The sequence below is a fragment of the Rhinolophus hipposideros genome (assembly GCF_964194185.1).
Source record: "Rhinolophus hipposideros genome assembly, chromosome: X".
Taxonomy (NCBI): Eukaryota; Metazoa; Chordata; class Mammalia; order Chiroptera; family Rhinolophidae; genus Rhinolophus; species Rhinolophus hipposideros.
In genome coordinates, this window is record NC_138046.1 from 30,310,127 (window position 1) to 30,328,167 (window position 18,041).

Genomic DNA, 18,041 nt, shown 5'->3' on the forward strand with positions numbered 1-18,041 from the left:
GTTCTAGCCACAGCAATCAAACAAGAAAAAGAAATAAAAGGCATCCAAGTTGGAAAGGAGGGTGTAAAGCTGCCTTTATTTGCAGATGACATCATCCCTTATATAAAGAACTTTAAAGATTCCACCAAAAATATTAGAACTAATAAATGAATTCAGCACAGTAGCAGAATACAAAATGAATAGTCAGAAATCAGTTGGATTTCTCTACACCAATAACAAACTGTCAGAAACAGAAATTAAGGAAACCATTCAATTCACAATTACATCAAAATAAATAAAACACCTAGGAATAAATTTCAACAAGGAGATAAAAGACCTGTACACGAAAAAAATAAATAAATAAGACATTGAAGAAAGAAATTGAAGAAGCTACTAATAAATCGAAGTATGTACCTTGGTCATGGATTCAAAGAATTAACATCATAAAATGTCCTTAATACTGAAAGTAGTTCATAGAATCAATGCAATCCCTGTGAAAATACCAATGGCATTTTTTTCACAGAACTAAAACAAACAATCTAAATATTTATATGGAAACACAAAAGAATCCAAATAACCACCACAATCTTGAGAAAGAAGAACAAAATTGGAGGTATCACTCTAACTGATATCAAGCTATACTAGAAGGCTATAGTAATCAAAATAGCATGGTACTGGCAAAAAACAGACACCTAGATCAATGGAACAGAATATAGAAACAGAACTAAACACACCGATATACTCCTTGTGACAAAAGAGACAAGAACATCCAGTGGGGTGAAGACCTTCTACTGAATAAATGGTGTCCTTCTACTGAATAAATGGTGTTGGGAAAACTAGAATGATACATCCAAAAATAAACCCAAAAAACCCTGAAACTAGACCAACTTCTTACACCATACAAAAGAAAAAACTCAAAATGGAGTGTAAATCCCGAAACCATGAAACTCCTAAAAGAAAATATAGAAGTAAACTCTGACATTACACCTCATTACATTTTTTTTCTGATATATACCTCCTAGGGCAAGGGAATCAAAATAAAAAAATAAAAAAGTGGAAGTACATCAAACTCAAATGTTTTTGCATAGCAAAGGAAACTATCAGCAAAACAATTACATAGCTAACAGAATGGTAGAAGATATTCACAAATGATACATATGATAAGGGGTTAATATCCAAAATTTATTTTTAAAAAGTCATATAACTCAACACCATAAAACCAAACAATCCAATTAATAAATGGGCAGAGGACCTAAATAAACATTTCTCCAAAGAGGGCATACAAATGGCCAATAGATATATGAAAAGATGCTCAAGATCGCTGATCATCAGAGAAATGGCATATCACCTTATATTTGTAAGAATGGCTATTCTTAATAAATCAAGGAACAACAAGTCATGATGAGAATGTGGAGAGAATCGATCCCTAATGCAGTGTTGGTGGGATTGCAAATTGGTGCAGTCGATATGGAAAACAGTATGAGAATGTAAGTTCCTCAAAAAATTAAAAACCAAACTACCATGTGACTCAACAATTTTACTTCTGGGTAGTTATCTAAAGATATTTAAAACACTAAGTAAAAAAGATACACACAGACCTATGTTACTTGCAGCATTGTTTACTATAGCCATTATATGGAAGCTACGTAAGTGCACCTCAATAGACATCTGGATATGTAAGAAGTGTTACATATGTAATATGAAATATTAGTCAGTCATAAAATGAGTGAAATCCTACCATTTGCAATGACATGGATGGACCTAGAAGGTATTATGCTAATTGAAATAAGATAAATACCCTGTGTTCTCACTTACATGTAGAATCTAAAGAACGAAATAAGTGAACAGACAAAACAGAAATAGACTCATAGACACACAGAACAAAGTGATGGTTGCCAGATGGGAGAGGGGTTTGGGAGCTGGGTGAAAAAGTTGAAGGGATTAAGAAATACAAAATTGTACTTACAAAAATGTCATAGGGATGTAAAGTGTAGCATAGGAAATATAGTCAATAATATTGTAATAAATATGTATAGTACCAGGTGGGTAGTAAACTAATCAAGAGCATCACTTTGTAAATTATATAAATGTCTAACCACTATGCTGTACACCTAAGAATAATATAAAGTAATATTGAATGTCAACTGTAATTGAAAAAGAAAAAGCCAGATAAACTACAAAATGTTAACTTTTCTTGACCCATTAGAAACCTGTAGTTTCAGGCCACCAAAATAGCCTAAATATCGAGAAGGGATAATAAGCTTGGCCAAAGACAGATGAGATTTTTTCAAGTATATTGGCTTGCCTATAGCATAGCTTAAGAGGAGGAGATGTTTTTCATACAAGCTGGTAAGAAGATATAAGCTAAAATCTTAACAAATTGTTGGAAAACAACTCGAGGTTTGTAAAACAATTTTTTATAGGTAGGGAGCCCAGAAACAGCAGTGTGCACTCAAAGGTATTTTTCAGGGGCCTCTGCCAAGTACTTTTAAGAACTTGGGGCAGAGAAGGAGAATATACAAAACTCTCCTTTGTGATACAGGTGTGCAGGATGTGATTGTCTGCCACTTAGTGTCAGTCTTAAACCCCAACCCCTGCACAGCAAATTCTCCTCTCAAAAGAAGCCTAGACTCCGGATCAAAATGGCGGCGTGAGGTGAGCCTCTATAAAGCTCTCCTGGAATTTACAACTAATCGGACAACAATAATTCCACAAAGGACTCCCTGCACAGCAGACAGGCAAGACGAAGAGGTCCACTACTGAATTCACCTCCAGAACAGCTAAGAGACTCCTAAGAGACTCGTGGAAGGATTACTTGAAGGTGCGCAAATTGGGCGAGCATGGGAAGAAGTAAGGTAGCGGAGTGGAAACACACAATCTCGTGGTGGAATAAGGCCCGTGGCGGCTGTGGCAGCGGCGGTAAACCGCAGCTCTAAAGACACAGGGAGATATAGAACACCGAGGAGTCCTTTGCTCATCACGCAGAACAGCGGGGAGACTCGTGGAGGAATTACCTGAAGGTGAGCGCTGATTGTGAGCAGGAGAGGAGACAGGACAGCGAAGTGGGAGCACGCTCCCACCCCAAGGCGGAGCCGAGGCCGGCCAGAGACCGCCGCGGCAGCAACCAGGACGGAGTGCAGACTCCTGGAAGGTTTGCTTTGGGGTGCGCTAGTTGGGCAAGCGGGGAAGGAGAGAGAGGCGCAAATTGGAAACTCACCGCCACTCCACGGCGGAGCCCAGGCCGGAGGGCCACCGCTGCGGAACTCCCAGGATGGAGCGGAGACTCCTGGAAGGTTTGCTTTGGGGTGCGCTAGTTGGGCGAGCGGGGGAGGAGCGAGGAGGGCAAGAGGAAACGCGCCTCGCTCTCCCCACCCCCCACAATAGAGCCACGGCCCTGCAGTGTGCCCACAGCAGCAGCGGCAGGCAGCACCCGGGGCTCTAGAGTCCCACGGGAGCCCAGGGTGCAGCGGAGAGCTCAAGGTCCAGGAGGTGGGCTCTTTCCCTGCATCCCACAGCTGATCGCTCCCGCTGGGGCGGGCAGCTCGTGGGCCCTAGGTCAGACAAAGAACTCAGATGCCACACCTGGGTCCCTTACCCCACTTTTCGAATCCTCCCCTGCCCTTCCAGAGACTTAAACTGACCCCTGAACTGAGGAGTAGTGTCAGATTACAGAGGGGCGTCTGTGCTCAGGCGCTGGGAAGATTGGCAGCCAGCTCTGACCTTTGGAAGAGGCAGAGAGGAGGGCATTATCGCTGGAGGAGGAGAGAGGAGACTCCCACACCCCCAGCCACCACCTTTTCAGGCCTGCGGAAGGAGTGTGACGTGGCTGGCCTGGGAGAGAGAAGACCCCTCCATCCCCAGACACCACCCTCTCTGGCTAGCCTGGGGCGGGGCAAGGGCAACCCCGGAAGCACTCCCTGAGTTCAGTAGTAAGCAGCAGACGCAGCTCCCGGCTTTCAGCAGCTTAGAGATCTCCCGCGCGCCACCTCCCACACACCCACGGAAGGAGGGACCTGAGACTCAGGAGTACTGGGCACAGGGCTGGTGGAGCTACTCTCAGCGTGCATTTGTGCAGGAAAGGACAGAAACTGCACGGTCTCTCTGAAAACTGTCATCCAGACCCCTCAGCCCCTCGCATTTAAATCTACACTCCCAAATTCACTCTGGGCACCAGGTGACCAGGGCTGCCTGCGCAATAGGCAGGGAACACTTTGGCACAGCGGAGGACAAACTGGAGATTACTTGGTGTGCTTAAGCCAAGACTGGTGCCGCTTTCTGTTTTGCTTTGCTTGGTGTGTTTTTGTTTTTTTTCTGCTTGTTGTGATTTGCTTTGTTCTCCCTTTATTTCTTTGATATCTTTGCCTATGTTGAGTGGGGATTGTCGGTTGTATTTTACATGTGAATGTACTTGATTTGCTTTCTTTGTTGTTGTTGTTGTTGTTGTACTTGGTAACTTGATTTGCGCTGAAACTGCCCAAAGAAGGCCCAGCGTAAGAGGCACAAGATTCAAAATATCCAGAAGGCAACTCTGGACCAAACCAGGGTACTACCGGGTTTGACCTACAAGTCACACACCCAGAGGGAATTCTCTGAAGGCACAAGAGCCCATAGAGGCCAAACCTCATTTAAGTGTCCAACCCTCACCCAGGAGAACACCCTGCAGTGGGCAGAGCCAACTCTCACAACTAGACGGCCTAGGAGTTAAACCCACATACTCACAAGCAAAAAGCAATTAAAGTTCTTCTTGAACAGGACAATATACTAAACACACGAACCACGTGTGGAGCACATGCAGAGGAGAAGAATGAAGTAGTCGAAGTCAAATATAAAGGACACATACTACATAAGATAATCCAGCAAGAACTAAGAGCTCTAGGGGATCTTCCTAATACATCAAAGCAAACACAGAGAGTCAGTCAGAATGGGGAGACGAAGAAACATGTCCCAAATAAAAGCATAGAAGAAACCTCCACAACTGGAACCAAATGAAGCAGAGGTAACCAACCTGTCAGAGACAGAGTTCAGAACACTGGTGATAAGAATGTTTAAGGAGCTTAGAGAAGACATAAAGAAGGATATAGAAATTATAAAGAACAACAAGTTAGAACTAAAAAAGGATGTAAAATCTTAACGAACATCCAGCTAGAACTAAAGAACACAATTACCGAAATTAAGAACTCACTTCAAAAAATGACCAGCAGGTTAGATGAAGCAGAGGATCAAATCAGCGACTTAGAAGACAAGTTAGCAGAGATCACTCAAACTGAACAACAGAAAGAAAAAAGAATAAAAAACAATGAAGATGGGTTAAGAGACCTCTGGGATAACATCAAGCACAACAACATGCGCATCATAGGAATACCAGAAGGCGAAGAGAGGAAGCAAGGGATTGAGAACATATTTGAGGTAATAATGTCCAAAAACTTCCCTAACCTGATGAAGGAAACCAACATACAAGCCCAGGAAGTGCAGAGAGTTCCAACCAGGATAGACCCAAACAGGCCCACACCAAGACACATTATAGTTAAAATGGCAAAGCTTAAAGACAAAGAGAGAATCTTAAAAGCAGCAAGAGAAAGGCAGAAGGTTACATACAAGGGAACTCCAATAAGACTATCAAATGACTTTTCTACAGAAACATTGAAGGCAAGGAGGGAGTGGCAAGAGATACTCAAAGTGATGTAACATAAAGGCCTCCAACCTAGATCGCTTTATCCAGCAAGGCTATCATTCAAAGTTGATGGAGAGATAAAGAGCTTCCCAGAAAAGAACAAACTGAAAGAATTTATTACTACCAAGCCAGCATTGTAAGAAATACTAAAAGGACTTCTGTAAATAGAAGAAAGATGAAAACAATTTACTATAAATTTAAAAATGGCAATAACTATGTACCTATCAATAATCACTTTAAATGTAAACGGATTAAATGCTACAATCAAGAGACATAGGGTGGCTGAGTGGATAAGGAAGCAAGACCCTTGTATATGTTGTATAAAAGAGACTCACCTCAGATCAAAAGACACACACAGGCTGAAAGTGAAGACTTGGAGTAACATATTTCATGCAAATGGAAGCGGAAAAAAAAGCTGGAGTTGCAATACTTATATCTGACAAAATAGACTTTAAAATGAAGAACATATTAAAAGACAAAGATGGGCACTATTTAATAATAAAGGGATCAATCCGACAAAAGGACATAACCCTAGTAAACATCTGTGCACCTAACGTAGGCGCACCTAAATATATAAAACAGGTACTGATGTGTGGCGAGCCAGCCGCCACGAGTCGAATAGTACCTGAAAGGGGGAGTAGGAATGAAAGAAGAGACACACAGACACACAAATGATGATGCGGCAGGTCTTCAGTGATGCTGAAGCGCCTGATTTAATCACCTTCACCAATATATACCCTATGCGTACGTGCAGTTTAACAATAACATGGGTACATTACCTCACAGAAAATACATTTTTAACTTTTACACAGAAACTACAGAATCATCACAAAGTTTCCCAGACATAATTATTATATGAAAGAGACTACCAAATGTCCTGATAGCCACCAGTTATCTGTGTCTGGGAAACCGGCCAGTCCCATCTCATTCCTCAGCAACTTGCAAACATTCTCAAGGTTCTTTGCAGAGATAATGCTTTAGGAGCCGAAATAAGTTAACTATATACTAGCCAGCTCACAAGGTTTCTGAGAAACAAGAAATCATGGCTCCCCACATCTCCCCCTTTTTTATTTTAAAGCTGCAAAAAGTTTCATACAGCAGAAAGGCAAGGTGACGGCGCCTGGCTTAGGCGTCTCAGGATAACGTTATCAACTTGCCCGTCATCGGTGCCCGTATTTTGCAATACAAGCCCTGTCTTAGGTGTTGAAAGGCTCCTTAAGACTTACCCGTCTTTGGCTAACCCGTCCCATTAAGCACAGGGGGGAGAGGGAATCAAGGCCTTGTCTTAAGTTCCAGTTGATAAATGTCAGCTCGCAACTCTAGCATTTGATTAATGAAATGCTTAATGAGGATGGGAAGTAGGCACAGAATCACACAGACACAGATGCCCAACGTAAGAAAAATCAAAATAGAATGAGTGAGATTTGGCATAGAAGGCATAACATTCTTAAGAACATCAATAAATTCTGAAGCAGCCTGGTCAGCATCAAATTACAATGACTCAGCTTCTTTTATATTTTTAATCTCATTATGAAGCTGAAGCATATCTAGAGACACATTAGCATCATGCCAAATTCCTTGAAGATGTAAACGAACCCGATTCCAATTATATTGACTTTGATTATACTTTTTAGAAGTGACACATATCCAATGATATTCTGAATGACACTCCAAATGAGATCTAACTTTTAAACTCTGGATCACATCTCCCATATATTGAACTGTATCATAAAGGGCATTTACCTTTTGTTCTAATTTTACATCAACATCTTCTTGAATCCCTAAAGCCAAAGTAACATTCTTTGTAAGAGTATTAACATAATGAGCATTTTGAATAGTTTGAGAAAGAGCTACAGCTGCTGTAGCAGCAGTTGCAACAATAGTAACCAAAGCCATAATTCCTGCTACTAAAAATCCTATAAACCGTTTATATCTACTTAAGGCATACTGAATTTCTTTAAAAACTTGCAAACTTCTTTCTGCATACCAAGGTCCAGAAATATTAACAGGAAGCATAACAAATGAAGGTTGCTTAAGTACCATAACTTGAGTTCCCTGAGGTACCCATGAAATACAATTTGCAAGAGAACAATTATTGCAAGATACATGAAACTGATTTTCTATAAAATTTACATTAACATTTCCAATCAATAATGCATAAGGAGAAGGAACACAAGCAGATACATTAACAGTTTTAGTAATAGTAGACCAGTCTCTAGTTCCATCTTTTAAAACAGTCACAGGAGTAAAAGGAGTACCCGATTTACAAAACTCAACCATTTGAACAACCTCATCCATTACTCCCATCAGTTTCCACAAAGCGCTTTGTTGATACTGCGCATCAGAAATCCAAAGTCCAGCAATCAAGTCCCGATCCCATCCTGGCTGGTTACTCCTTGACCAGTCAATAATATATCTGTCCGTTCCAGGAATGTCATAACGGAAAGAAGCATTGCCAGGACAGTCTTTCCATGGAACAGTCTCTGTGTTCAATCTCAGTCTCTTATTACAAGATGGACACGACGGGGGGATCCCATATGCGAGGCTCCTCAGGAGGCGGTGCAGTGAAATTATTCACAGGGGGATCCCTACCCCCGGGATTCCATGGACCAGTGTAAGCAATCAGGGGAGGTCTGGAAACGCTTTTCCCAGTATAAGGCACTTGGGGATGTCTGAGACAATTCTCTCCCTCTCGATTAACCTTAAGTCTCACTAGCTGCCCCTGAAGAATTTTTATTTGCTGAGAAAGTGTATAAATTGGATCAGTGGGCTGTCTACTTTCTTGAGCTGCAGCCACTACAGGGGGATATTTCTCCCTATCATACTCAGGTGCAGTTTCTTCCAAACCTTCTTGATCCTTTAGATCTAAATCTTCCCACAACTCATCCAACAATTCTTGATTAGCAGGTTCTTTATTGTATATCGGAGCTCCCTCCCCCTCCTCTCCTTCCTCCGGAGCAGAGGCAGAAACGGGAAGCTCCACATTCCCTGCCTGCTTTACCTTCTCCAGCCTACAGCCCTCATGTCTAAGATCTAAGCAATCTCTAATCAAAGTCCATAGCCCGAATGTCTCTACCGGGACCCGTTGAGGTCCGTGGGCAGTGTAATAATCCTGCACTCTTTCTGCAACTTTTTCCCAAGTTTCCAGGCTGACCGTACCTTCGTCTTGAAACCACGGGCAAACTTCTTTTTCAAATTCTAAAAATTTTTCTAACTGTTCTCTGCTCACCCTGCTGCCACGGGCGGCGAGTAATTTCTTAAGTCCTCTAACATAAAGGTCCTTGCTGCTAGCGTGACCCATCTCTTTTCCCTAACCTCGGCCCTTCTTTCACACAATTAAAACAAGCACTCACACACTCATTCGACCGAGGGGGACCGTGTCTCACTCACTGTGCATCCAATGAAATACGCTCTTCTTTGCGAGCCGGGCCCTAGCCACATGGTGTTCCTCACTGTTACCCCCGTATTCAGGTCCCTGTTCGGGCGCCAAGTGTGGCGAGCCAGCCGCCATGAGTCGAATAGTACCTGAAAGAGGGAGTGGGAATGAAAAAAGAGACACACACACAAATGATGATGCGGCCGGTCTTCAGTGATGCTGAAGCGCCTGATTTAGTCACCTTCACCAATATATACCCTATGCGTACGTGCAGTTTAACAATAACATGGGTGCATTACCTCAAACAAAATAAATTTTTAACTTTTACACAGAAACTACAGAATCATCACAAAGTTTCCCAGACATAATTATTATATGAAAGAGACTACCAAATGTCCTGATAGCCACCATTTATCTGTGTCTGGGAAACCGGCCAGTCCCATCTCATTCCTCAGCAACTTGCAAACATTGTCAAGGTTCTTTGCAGAGATAATGCTTTAGGAGCCGAAACAAGTTAACTATATACTAGCCAGCTCACAAGGTTTCTGAGAAACAAGAAATCATGGCTCCCCACACTGATGGACATAAAGACAGAGATCAACAGCAACATTATCATAGTAGGGGACTTCAACACACCTCTGACAACAAGGGACAGGTCCTCCAGACAGAAAATCAATATGGAAACAACAGCCTTAAATGATACTTTGGAGCAGTTGGACTTAAGTGATATTTTCAGAGCATTTCACCCCAATGCTGCAGGATACACGTTCTTCTCAAGTGCACATGGAACATTTTCCAAGATAGATCATATGTTAGGACACAAAACAAGCCTTGATAAATTTAAGAAAATTGAAATCATACCAATTGTCTTCTCTGACCACAGTGCTATGAAATTAAAAATGAACTACAGGGAAAAAAAAAACCAGGAAGACACACCAATTCATGGAAGCTGAATAAAATGTTAATAAATAATGAATGGATCAAGCAGCAGATCAAAGAAGAAATCAAAAGATTTCTCGAGACAAATGAGAATGAGAACACGACGACCCAAAATCTATGGGATGCTGCAAAAGCAGTCCTAAGAAAGAAGTTCATAGCACTGCAGGCCTACCTAAAGAAACAAGAAACATCACTAATTGACAGTTTATCTTCACACTTAAGGGATCTGGAAAAAGAACAGCAAAATAGGCCCAAAGGGAGCACAAGGAAGGAGATAATAAGGATCAGAGCAGAAATAAATGAAATAGAAACCAGAAAAACAATACAAAAGATCAATGAATCCAAGAATTGCTTCTTAGAGAAGATAAACAAAATTGAAAAACCTTTAGCCAGACTCATTAAAAACAGGAAAGAGAGGACCCAAATTAATAAAATCAGAAATGAAAGAGGAGAAGTGACAACAGACACCACAGAAATACAAAAAAACTTTAGGAAATTACTATGAGCAACGATATGTCAACAAATTTGACAATCTGGAAGAAATGGACAATTTCCTAGAGGCGCACAACCTTCCAAGGCTAACTCTAGAAGAAACAGAAAGCCTGAACAGTCTGATTACCACCAGGGAAATTGAATCAGTAATCAATAATCTCCCAACAAACAAAAGCCCTGGACCAGATAGCTTTACAGGTGAATTTTTCAAAACATTCAAAAAAGAATTATCATCTATTCTCCTCAAGCTCTTCCAAAAAATCCAGAAGGAAGGAAGACTCCCAAACACTTTTTTGGGAGCATTTGATAAAATACAGCAAACTTTTATGATAAAAACCCTTAAGAAAGTGGGAATAGAGGGATCATATCTAACATAATAAAGGCCATATATGACAAACCTACATCTAATATCATACTCAATGGGGAAAAGCTAAAACCATTCCCCCTAAGATCAGGAACAAGACAAGGTTGCCCACTTTCTCCACTTCTATTCAACATAGTGCTGGAAGTTCTAGCCACAGCAATCAGACAAGAGAAAGAAATAAAAGGCATCCAAATTGGTAAGGAGGAAGTAAAATTATCACTATATGCAAATGATATGATACTATATATAGAGAACCCTAAAGACTCCACCAAGAAACTATTAGAATTGATAGATGAATTTAGTAAAGTAGCAGGATATAAAATTAATATTCGGAAATCAGTTGCATTTGTATATACCAATGATAAAATATCAGAAGGAGAAATTTAAAAAACAATTCCATTTACAATTGCTCCAAAGATTATAAAATATCTGGGAATAAATCTAACCAAAGATGTAAAAGATCTGTACTCAGAAAATTATGTGACACTGAAGAAAGAAATGAAAGAAGACATAAATAGATGGAAACACATTCCTTGTTCATGGATAGGAAGAATTAATATAGTTAAAATGTCCATACTGCCTAAGGCAATATACATATTCAATGCAATTCCTATCAAACTACCAACGACGTTTTTCACAGAAATAGAACATATAATCCTGAAATTTATATGGGACCATAAAAGACCCTGGATAGCCTCAGCAATCTTGAGAAATAAGAACAAAGTGGGAGGTATAACGATACCTGATTTCAAACTATACTACAAGGTTACAGTAATCAAAACAGCATGGTACTGGCATAAAAATAGACACATAGATCAATGGAACAGAATAGAGAGTCCAGAAGTAAATCCATGCCTATATGCCCATCTAATCTACGACAATGGAAGCAAGAATGTACGATGGGGTAAAGACAGTCTGTTCAATAAGTGCTGTTGGGAAACCTGGAGAGACACATGCAAGAAAATGAAGCTGGACCACCTCCTCACACCATATACAAAAATAAATTCAAAATGGCTTAAAGACTTAAATGTAAGATCTGAAACCATAAAATATCTAGAAGAAAATATAGGAAGAAACTTCATGGACATTACCCGGAGTAAGATTTTCACTGATATATCCCCTCGCGCGAGGGAAGTAAGAGAAAAAGTAAACATGTGGGATTTCATCAAACTGAAAAGTTTTTTTCACAGCAAAGGAAACCATCACTAAAACAAAAAAGGATCCTACTGAATGGGAAAAGATATTTGCCAATGATATATCTGATAAGGTATTAATATCACAAATCTATAAAAAACTTACTCAACTCAACTCCAAAAAAACAAACAACCCAATTAAAAAATGGGCAGAGGACTTGAGGAGACATTTTTCTAAAAAGGACATACAGAAGGCAAGAAGACATATGAAGAAATGCTCAACCTCACTAACCATCAGAGAAATGCAAATAAAATCCATAATGAGATACCACCTCACTCCAGTCAAAATGGCTATCATCAATAAATCAACAAACAACAAATGCTGGCATGGATGTGGAGAAAAGGGAACGCTAGTGCACTGTTGGTGGGATTGCAGATTAGTGCAGCCACTATGGAAAACAGTATGGAGGTATCTCAGGAATCTGAAAATGGAACTACCCTATGATCCAGTAATTCCACTCCTAGGCATCTACCCGGAGAAATCCAAACTCCAATTCAAAAATCAGTGTGCACTCCTATGTTTATTGCAGCACTTTACACAATAGCCATGATATGGAAACCACCGAAATGCCCATCGGTCGATGACTGGATTAAGAAGCTGTGGTACATTAATACAATGGAGTACTACACAGCCATAAAGAAAAAATAAATCTTATCATTTGCAACAACATGGATGGATCTAGAGAACATTATGTTAAGTGAAATAAGTCAGAAAGAGAAAGACAAGTACTATATAATCTCACTTATATGCGGAATCTAAAGAAAAGAATATGTGTATGAACTAATCAGAAAGAGTTTTGAGGAGACAAAAAACCGAGAGTTGTCAGATTGGCGGGGGGTAGGGGGTTGGGGATGGGGGGAAGGGTGAAGGGATTGGGGGGCGGCTGGTGACCACAAAATGGCCTCAGGGTTTTTTGAGAATTACTTTGGGGAACTTATTCAATAGTGTTTGGGGATTTTGTTGGGTGTCCGATGGACATGTGTCCTGTTTGGGAGACCACCTCAGGGATGCTGTGGATGCCTGGTCATGGCATTGTACACCAGAGGCTGGACATTAATAAATGCCAACTATAATTTTATGTGTATAATGTGATGGTTCGGTGTGAGGTTGGGGTGATGGTGGATGGGGGGAGTGGGGTTCACGGTGTGAGGGATATAAAAATAAAATAAAATAAAATAAAATAAAATAAAATAAAATAAAATAAAGAATTTATTGTAAAATTTCACTTGAAACTATATGATACACAGAACTAAAGAATTATGCCTAGGGCTTATTCAATGTCATGAAGAAAATGCTAAATAAACTTCTTTAATGAATTTTATATTTTTATTCATTCCAAAGCTTTATGCCCTTTGTAAATCCATTTAACTTATCATTCCATAGTTTAGGAGTAATGTAAAGTGTTTTTCTGGATATTCTAAACTCATTTCCATTTCCTTAAATCTTGGTATTTCATGCCCCAGGCCCATTAACAATTGTATTACAATTAATTCTCAAAAATAGCTTTTTCACATCACTATAGTTTAAATATTTTCAATAATAAGTTTAAAAACTGAAACTATCTTAGGAATTTTCTTTTTTTATTAAATTTATTGGGGTAACAATGGTAAGTAGAATTACACAGGTTTAGAGTATACATTTCTATAATACACCATGTAGATATCACATTATGTGCTCACCACTCAGAGTCAGTTCTCCTTCCATCACCATACATTTGACCCCCTTTATCCTCTTCTACCATCCTTCTCTTAGGAATTTTCAAAGAAAAAAATGAATTACGGTTTATATATATATATATATATATAAATAAATATATATATATATGTATGTGTATATATATATGTATATATATATACATATATATATACGTATATATACATACATATATATATACATATATACATACATATATATATATATATATATATATATATATATATATATATATATAAAATTAAAGTTTATTCGGGTCACAATTTTTAGTAAAGTTACATAGGTTTCAAGTGTACAATTCTGTAATATATCATCTATATAGTGTTTAATCTAAATGCTTGTTATGATTTATAAAACTGAAAGCCACAAACAAATAAACAAAAACTCAGAGACACTGACAACAGTTTAGTGGCTACCAGAGGGTAAGAGGGCTGGAGGTGGTAGAAAAGGGGAAAAGGGATCAAATATATGGCGATAGAATAATTGCCTCAGGGTGGTAAACACAAAATGCAATATGTAGATGATTTATTACAAAAATGTAAATTTGAAAGTATGTAGTTTTACTCTAAATGTCACCCCAATAAATTTAGTAAAAAAAGAATGTAAAAGAACAGAATATCCAAGAAGTGTGGAACAAATACAAAATGTATAACTTACAGTTAATGGGAATCCCAAGGAGAAGAGAAAAGGAACAGAAGAAATATTTGAAGTATTAAAGACTAAAAATTTCCTAAAGTAATGATAGACACCAAACCTCAGATCCAGGAAGCTCACCTTTTCAAAGGTGTAGATTAAAATTCTTATACCTCTACATATCATATTTATACCAAAGAGAAAAATAAAAATTCTTCAGACATACAGGGTAGGAGTAGCACCTTACCTGTAGAGGAATAAAGAAAAGAATTAAAGCAAATTTCTATCCGAAAGCAGACAAGCAAAAAGAGATTAGAGTGAAATATTTAAAGTGTTAAATGAAAAACAAAACACCACTTTATAATTACATATTCAATGAAATCATCTTTCAAAGCTAAAGGAGAAATAAATTTCTTTTAGACAAAGAAGAACAGAAGGAATTCATTATCATTACAATTTATCTTAAAGAAATACTAAAAGCTGTTTTTGAAAGAAGAGGAAAAGTTTATACATCAGAAACTGGAATCTTCATAAAGAAAGGAAAAACATTGGGGTGGGATAAATTAATATATCTGTTCTTTTTCTTATTCTTAATTAATCTAAAAGATGACTGTTTAACATAATAATAATGACTATGTATTGAGTGATTATAGAGTATGGATAACTGGAAGGAATGATAGCAATGATAAGAAATGATAAGGAGGAATTGGGAACACTCTTTTATAAGGTAGGTGCAATACCCATGGAGTGTTATTTAAAGGTAGACTTAAATTAGTTTTAAAACTGTTTTGTAAATTTCATGGAAACCGTTATCTTAATTATAATAAGAGAAATATAATTTATAGGATAATTGAGGAAAATCATAAAAATCAAACTATAGAAATGTTCAATTAAAATAAGAAAGACAGAAAAAAGAGGGGTGAAAAAATGCAATGGATAGAAAACAGATACAAGCATGGTAGATATTAATCCAACTATAGTAATAATGATTTTAAGTGTGAATGGTCTAAATACAATAAAAAGACAGAAATTATCAAATGCATTAAAAAAACAACATTCAACAATATGTTTTCTACAAGAAATTTCTTTTAAATATAAAGACACATACAGGTTAAAAGTAAAGAGATGAATGAAAATATACCTTTCTAATACTAATAAAAACAAAGCTGGAATAGCTACAATAATTTCAGACAAAGCAGAATTCAGAAGAAGGATGATGACCAGGGATAAAAACAGACACACATAACGTTTAAGGGGTACATTCTTCAAGAAGACATAACAACCCTAAATGTGTAAGCACCTAACAATAGATTGCCAAAACAGATGAGGTAAAAAACAATAGAACAGAAAAGAAAAATACACAACTCCACCTTTATAACTGGAGACCTTGACATCCCACCATAATTGATTGATACATTAAATTAGGCAGAAAATCAGTAAGGATATAGATGACCTGAACAGCACCATTAATCACCTTGATCTAAATAACATTAATTAAATACTCCATCCAAGAACATTAGAATGTACATTTTTCCTCAATCTGACATAGAATATTCAAGATAAACCACATATTGGGCCATGAAACACACATTAAAAATTTTAAAGGAATGTAAGTCATACAAAGTATGTAATGAAATCACAGTGGAATTAAGTTAGAAATCAATAACAGAAAGTTAGGTAACTGATACCCAAATATTTGAAAATTAAAACATACACAAGTGCACACACACACATAATCCATAGGTCGAAATAAATCTGAAGAGAAATTTAAAAATATATATTTTGAACTAAATCAAAAGGAAAACACCTCTCAAATTTGTGGGATGCAGCAAAAGCTGAGCTTAGAGGTAAATTTATAGAATTAACAGCATATGTTTGAAAAGAATGAAAATCTAAACTCAATAACCTAAGTGCCACCTTAAGAAATGAGAGTAGAAAGAGCAACTTAAGTATAAGCAAGCAGAAGACAAGAAACACAAAATATTAGAACAGAAATCAGTGAAATTTAAAACAGGGAAATACAGAAAATCATTGAAAACAAAAGCTTGTTCTTGGAAAAGATCCATTCAACTAATAAGCCTCTAGCCAGGCTAACTATGAAAAAAAGAATCACACAAATTACTAATATGAGAAAAGAAAGATGGGTTATCACTACAGAGGCCACAACCATGAAAATTATAAAAAAGGAATATTATGAACAACTCTATACCCACAAACTTGATAACTTAGATGAAATAGACCTAATTCTTGAAAGGCACAAACTACCAAAACTCACGCAAGTAGAGACTGATAACCTGAATAGCCTTATATTTACTAAAAAATTGAATCACTAATTAATGACTACCCCCCAAAAAATAAATAAAGCACCAGGTATAGATGGGAGAATATATAGATATTCTCCCAAATATTTAAGGAAGAAATGGTAGTGATACTCCACAATCTCTTCCAGAATATAGAACAGAGGGAATCCTTCCCAACTCATTTTTTACCAAAACCAGACGAAGACATTACAAAAAATAAAATCTGCAGATTAACATCTCCGATGAAGAGATGCAAAAATTCTCCACAAAATACTAGAAAATTGAATCCAACAATGTCTGAAAGTAATTATACTCCACAGGGAGATTTATTCCAGGAATTCAAAGTTGGTTCATCATTTGAATGATTATTATCCACCACATCAAGATGCTAAAAAAGAAAAATAATTTGATCATATTAATTGATGTAGAAAAGGCATTTGCTAGAATTCAACACTCATTCATCATGAAAACTTTCAGTTAATTGGAAATAGAGGGGAGAAAAAGCCCAACTTTTTCTTTCTCTGCTCACTTCCCTTATCCTGGAGTGATACTCAGGCTGCATCTGGCTCCCTCTGAGCTCCAGGCTCCTGCTAAGCCAGGGCCACCACGGTCTCCTTCCAGCCACCATCAAGATCTTCTACCAGGACCTCATCAGCCATGATGAGATGTTCTCTGACATCTACAAGGTCCAGTAGACTGAGGACAGGTTGTGCCGAGAGGTGGAGGGTAAGATGGTCAGTAGGACAGAAGGTATCATTGGTGACTCGCTCATTGGTGGAAATGCCTCTACTGAAGGCCCCTAGAACAAAGGTACCAAAAGCACAGTAATCACTGTGCTTGTCATGATGGTTGTCATGAACCATCATTTGCAGGAAACGAGCTTCGCAAAAAGAGCCTACAAGAAGTACATAAAATATTACATTAAATCAATCAAAGGTAAACTTGAAGAACAGGGACCAGAAAGAGTAAAACCATTTACTATGACAGGGGCTGTAGAATAAATCAAGCACATCCTTGCTAATTTAAAAAACTACCAGCGCTTTATTGGTGAAAACATGGATCCAGATGGCATGGCTGCTCTGATGGACTACCGTGAGGATGGTGTGACCCTAAATATGATTTTCTTTAAGGATGGTTTAGAAATAGAAAAATATTAACAAATTTGGCAATTTGGATCTATCACGTGTCAGCATTGTAACTGGCTGCTGCTTTTCATCCACACACCAGGACTAGGACAAATGGGACTGATATTACCTTGAGGTCTTAATTTTTTTTGACCTTGATTTATTTGGAGCAGAGCTATTATTTTTAAGAAAAAACATGTCATGTAGTTTTTCTAAAAATAAAACGCATTTAAATTCAAAAAAGTAATAACAATAA

General features: G+C 38.0%; 1 pseudogene across 1 annotated transcript; it reads left to right on the plus strand.

Moving 5' to 3' along the window:
- Positions 1–17,305: 17,305 nt before the first annotated feature.
- Positions 17,306–17,818, plus strand: LOC308494629 (translationally-controlled tumor protein-like; annotated as a pseudogene). Its single transcript has one exon. The product of its transcript is annotated as a translationally-controlled tumor protein-like (transcript).
- The last annotated feature ends 223 nt before the right edge of the window (positions 17,819–18,041 follow it).